Consider the following 6,666-nt stretch of genomic DNA (forward strand, 5'->3'; position numbering starts at 1 on the left):
CTCCCTGGAATACACTTGACCCCCTTTCCTCCTGGCTAAATACCATTTGTTCTCCAAGACTCATCTCTGGGAAAACTGCCATGAACTTTCTCAGTTCAATTAAATGTCCTTTCTGTACTAACACCCTCATTGTGCTTAATTCCATCAAAAGCACTTCTTGCCTAGTATTAGGCTGCTTTGTTTCCTTGACTGTCTTCACTACTCCTACTTTTCTTGCATTACAAAAGATTGCCACAGTGCCCGGAACACGTTAAGCATTTAGTAAGCATTTATTGGACGAATGTGTACTTTGGCCCCTGGATGTAATCAACACATCTGCAGTAATGGAGGTGTGGTCAGCACAGTGTAGGGGCAAGTACAAGGGATCTGAAGTCAGAAAATGCCAGTTCTGAGCTCTGACATTTCTAATACACTGATCTTAGTTTGGTCTGATAATGTTTCTAAGATTTACTTTCCTCATCTAAGAATATAAACCTTAAAGGGTTGCTGAAGGGACTCAATGAGGAAAGTTCCTGAAGTAACTGATACAGAGTTGGTGTTCCAAACAGTACATCTTTTGTTAGAGTGACTGGAACATCCTATGCTATAGAATGCATTTGATGTACCCTGAAAGCAAACATGACACTGACACGTGGTTACAAGTGGACTTTGTTTTTCATTTTTTATTTTATTTGTGTAAAGGTAATACATATTGTGTTTCAGAAAGCAAGGTGATTAAAAAAAAAAAACCACCCAGTTCTTACCCATGGCATTTCCCATAACCCCTATAAGTAATAGTTTCTTTTAGATCTTTCTTGTGTTTTCTTTTTAAAATAAATGCTAACACATATAAAGATATATTATTTTCCCCTCTTTTTTACTATACATATATATGTGTGTATATATGCATATACATATATACATACATATACACATATATACATATATATATACACAGAGAGAGAGAGAGACAGAGACAGAGAGAGAGAAAGATATTCTTTTTTTTTTTTTTTTTTTTTTTTTTTTGAGACGGAGTTTCGCTCTTGTTACCCAGGCTGGAGTGCAATGGCACGATCTCGGCTCACCGCAACCTCCGCCTCCTGGGTTCAGGCAATTCTCCTGTCTCAGCCTCCTGAGTCGCCGGGATTACAGGCACGCGCCACCATGCCCAGCTAATGTTTTGTATTTTTAGTAGAGACGGGGTTTCACCATGTTGACCAGGATGGTCTCGATCTCTTGACCTCGTGATCCACCCACCTCGGCCTCCCAAAGTGCTGGGATTACAGGCTTGAGCCACCGCGCCCGGCCGAGAGAAAGATATTCTATATACATTGTCTACATTCTGTTCTGAATGCTATTTTTTTTCACTAAATATCTAAATGGACTTTATGAACCTCTAAATTTGCCCAGAGTGATTCTGATCAAGAAGACAAGTATGTGGAAAGAGGGATTTTATTTATTGCTTCACATCACAACTCTGAACTATAAGCAAGAAGTAAAAGCTTTGACTCATAGCCTCAAGTCTTTCTAAAAGGAACCACAAAGAAACTGCATGACTAGAACAGTGAAAGACTAGGTTTGCCTTTTATATCAGGCCCGGGTCAAAGAAATTGCAACTGGGCTGAAAGGGCTGTGAAGATATTATCTCAGTACACTGCCTTGAGATTAGAGGAATGCAGCAGAAAGCACAAACATGTAGACAAGTAAGTCTTTAGCACTACCTGCTACCTGCTTTTTATCACATGAATGTCATGTTTCCCAGTAAGCCTTCACCTTTAAAGGACAATATTATTCTTAGAATTGTAAACAAGTTCCATTTTAGGGTTGTGTTTCCGGTACAGTATACGATTTGCACTTTTTAAAGCTATGTCTTAATGGAAAGCAAGAGCTAGTGGTATAAGAAGGTGACTTGGGCTTTGTAAGTAGTTATTATTCTTTCAATTTTGTTAATCACAGCAAATGATAAAGTTATAAGCCCAAAAGTTTGGCAAAATGTAGATATTAGAATAACAGATCTTCATTTCATTGACAACTTTATGGCCCAAGTTGCTCGTATCATCCCTCCCTTTTTCTGATTTTTTTACTGACCTAAGTCACTGACCAGAGTTCTTAAACTCCCATATGAATGGCCCTAGTTTAATCACTGTGCTACTCATTCCCAAATTCCTGACTGCCACTTCCTTTACTGAAGTTCTCCACTTGAGTAGGGAAACAGACTAGTTAGGGGAAATCCAGTAGGTCCATCAGCACAGGCAGCAAGTTCACCACCTCATGCTATAAATTACCATCACCCTGACCCCATTTGTTGCATGCACACACAGCAGAAAATTTACCAGAAAGATTAATAATGGGCTGGTGAAGAGGACAGAAGAAACTCCCTGATGGTCTTAGGTAGGAATGGAAGACAGGACTGCATTTTAATCACATAAGGCCAGAGAAGTGGAAGCCTGAGCTGCTTTTCTGCACTGTGTAGGCCATAGCACTGCAAATCCAGCATGCAAAGAAAAATAAGGGTAGGGATCCATGGGAAACAGCAAGCAAAGGCACAGAATCCAGCAAGGTGATGCCTGAGTCTGATAGACTGATGAGGAAGCTGGAGAAGGCCAGGTAGAGGAGGGCAGAGGGAACAAGACACGCTGAGGCATTAAATCTCTAAGTCTTGAAATAACATAGAGCATTTTAATAACTCTTCACAGTTCAGTGTGATTGGACATGAAATGCCAGTGGGACAGGGCCAGGATCATGGTGAAAATTGGAGAGGTGACTAGAGAAAAATAACAAAGGACCTTGAGAGGTCATCTTGGATTTTAACCAGAAGGCACTACTGAGAGCCACTGCAGGATTTTAAGTACAGAACAATAAGATCAGCTTTAAGTTGCAAAAAGGTCACTCTCATACCTGCGTAGATCATGGATTTGAGCAGTGTGTCCACAGCACTTTCCATATTATAGTGCATTAGGCAACTGTCTGTCTCCACACCAAGCTGTAACCTCAATGAGGGGAGGGAGCATGTGTTTCTCATTATTATATCTCTGGTACCTAGAACAATGCCAAGTACATAGTCTTGAATGAATGAATGGTATTCAATCTCATTCATCTTTTTGTCTCTAATGCTCATGCAGTCCTTAGTGCAGTGTAGGTAATAGATAAAGGTATGCTGAATAAATGAATAAATGCTAACTTCTGCCTCACTCTCCAGTCTCATCTGTCAACATTTCCCAAGATTTGTCCTATAAAAATAAAATTGTATAGTTTTCCCAGATGTACTGTATTGCTTGCCTTTCATATGCTATTCCCTCTGATTAGAATTCCCTACCCCCATCTCCTATCTTGTGAATTTCAATTGTGTCTCAATACTCAGCTTAGATTTGACGCATGGGGAGAAGCTTTTTGTAATACCAATACCTCCTACCTTCATGCTGACCCACAAAAGGTTCCCCTTCATCTCTCGTGCCTGTGTCTGCCTGTGTACTTTCCCATTTATGTGGTTTTTATTGCATTCATCATTTTGCATTATAATTTATTTGTGTATCACTCTAGATTTTGAACTTCTAGAGGGCAAGGACTGTCCCATTTTGCTTCCTCAACAGTTCTCAGCCTAAGATTCAATCATGAATAAGATTCAAATAATGTCTTTGTGAAATTTAATTGTCTATTTCTTGAAGTTAACTATATTCTATCATCTCTGAATTTGAATCATGGTTTACTCTTGAATATATAAAGCATCTCAGGTTGCCGCTAGCATGAACCCTGAGAGCTGGCAAATATTTCTGTGGTTCACAAAATCTATTGCCTTTGTGATTTCCTGTCTGTTCTCTCAACTTTTGTGTCTGAGTCTCATAAAATAGCCCATTCATCTTTTGTTTTATTTGCCCTTCAGAGCCTGTCTTTATCCTATCTTGTAAGAAGCTTACAGGGGTCAGAACTGTACATAGTATTCTAGGGACAAACACAAACTTCCTATCATTGTACAAATGAAAAGTAATGTGTTTTTACTCATTTTCAAAATTTTTCCAGTGACAATCATGACTTTGTTGGCTTTTGAAATAGAAACAATAGTTTGAATCAGAATCTTTGCAATGACTGCTCAGTCTTCTTTTCATAAACAACAGCTCAATGACCAGTGCAGAGGTCTCTTTTCCCTTAAGCATCTCTTTTCCTTAGTGATCCACTATTTGCAACAGTTTCTTCCAACCCTGGTTACCAGGATCCTGTCCAACATGATATGGTATGCAACTCACTCTGTCCAATTAAAATGTATGAAAAAACTAGAAACTGATCTCTTTCAGTTTTTTCTAAAATTAGTCATTTTACATTTTGCATCTAATTTCCACCCTCAAGGTAAAATAATTATCATCAGCATGTACAGACTGCTAGATTTGTGACACACTGTTTTAAGTAATTTATATTATATAAATGACACAGTCATTTTAATCCTCACAAAATCCCTCTGACTTCCACATTATTTTATCCATATTTTACAAATGAATAAACTGAGGCACAGAGCAGTTGAGTAATTTACCATAAGTCACAAAACTAGTATGCGGCAGAATGGAGATATTTAACCCATGTAGCCTGACTCTCTATCTAAAACTGGAATTTGGTGGAGACAGAAGGAAAGAGGAAAGACTGAGTTTTATCAGCTTTTCCAATATCAGTGTCACTTAGAGTGGGTATTTAGACTTGCTGAGCCTCAATTTTGATATCTGTAGTGTAAAGATAGAACTGGATGCCTCACAGTTTGTTGGCTGTAGTAAATATAACCACACATGTAAAGTATCTGGCTAACTAAAAGTGCATAAGAAATGTTGCTTCTTTCCTCTCCCAGTTAGTCCTCTATTTTTAGGTCATGACAACCACTTTAAAGCCATTATTGAAAACCATAAATTTTCCCTTCCCAGTCCTGTCCTGTACCAGCTGCATGAACTGAAGCTCCTGTTTCCTTTCTTGTAATCTGGCAGTCATAAAACCCATTATGAAGATTAAATGAGATCATGTTTGAAAGGCAATTAGCACAGTGCCTGGCATATGGTAAATGCTCAATAAATGGAAGCAACTATAGCAGTAGTGATGATAAGGAAGAGGACAGGATTAAGAAGGATTATGTTGATAATGTTTTCAGCCTGACTCTCCCTTCTAACCTAAAAAAACTACCGTCTGCCCTCTAGAGCTATAAGAAATGGAAACGCTGCTCACAGATAACTTTCTTCAGGGAGGGAAATGACTTGAATCCTCAGAGACTAACTCTCTAGGACAACAGTTTTAACCTTCCAGCACATAAAATAATATGTGGCATTTAATAAGATGTCAAATAGAAGGGAACCATTCAGAAATTCTGGCCAATAGAAAAGTTCTATGGCCCAGAGACCCAGACATTTAGAGTTTGAATCAGCTCCTGGTGATTTTGAGTTGGTAGCTCTGGGACCACGCTAAAAACACTGCCCTAGGATTAAATCAGTGCATTTATTTCTTTAAACCAACATCATTCTTAAGAATCTAAATGGGATTTTCAGTGAGATTTAAGACTAACTTTTGTTTTAAGGGGATTATTTATTAGGAAACATTTATCATCACTCACAAACTCAAAGCATTTGTGCAAATATAACATAGTTTAATTATTGAGAATAAAATCAATAACAAAACAGACACTCCCTTGGCAAATGCGCATGTGTGTGTGTGTGTGTGTGTGTGTGTGTGTGTGTATTCACATGAGAGCCTTAAAAGAACTTTTAGTCTATTTTTATTATCTCATAAAATCTGGTCTTGGATTTTATTCCCTGCTAGACTCTACATAGTCACATCAAATATATACCTATTGTTATAAAAAGGATAATGGGTTGACGTTTTCCGTAATCCAAAACAGGCTAACAACATTTCATTTAAACTACATTTCTCACACATTCATCAGAAATGTTTTAATATACTTCAAAAAGTTCACCCAATGAGCATCTGCAATATTAGTTTAAAAAATTATTCATGGAGGGTGCCACTTCAAAGATTAAGAAGTTGAGGAAGGAGAGTTTACATTTTCAGAGGCCACAAAGAAAGTCAGCATTATAATTTAATTGTCATCAAACTGATTCTGTGCCCAAATACCTGGAACACATTTGCCATCAACTAAAATTAGTCAATTTTTTGTTTGCATTAGAAAAGTAGATTTGAATAAATAAAATTTTCATATTTCATTTGTGGCTACTACTATAGTTTCATGATATTATTAAGAAATCAAATCTGAGGCCAGGAGTGGTAGTTCACGCCTGTAATCCCCGCCTTTTAGGAGACTGAGGCAGATGGATCACCTGAGGTCAGGAGTTGGAGATCAGCCTGGCCAACACAGCGAAACTCCATCTCAAAAAAAAAGCACACACACACACAAAATTTAGCCAGATGTGGTGGCCCGCACCTGTAGTGCCACCTACTTGGGAGGAAGAGGCTGCAGTGAGCCAAGATCACGTCACTGCACTCCAGCCTGGGCAACAGAGTGAGACTCTGTCTCAAAAAAAGAAGGAGAGAGAAAGAAATTAAATCTGAAATCCTTCAAGAGACAATTTAAGCTCACAACCCAGTGAGGCAAATAACTTCTTCTTTACTGATCTTAAATAAAGACTTTTGATATTTGAGACACTTGATAATTTTTAGATATCTCTAGCCAAGCCACGAGTAAACTAAAAACTAAAGGAAACTGAT

This window comes from Cebus imitator, unplaced genomic scaffold, assembly GCF_001604975.1.
Source record: "Cebus imitator isolate Cc_AM_T3 unplaced genomic scaffold, Cebus_imitator-1.0 Scaffold186, whole genome shotgun sequence".
NCBI lineage: Eukaryota > Metazoa > Chordata > Mammalia > Primates > Cebidae > Cebus > Cebus imitator.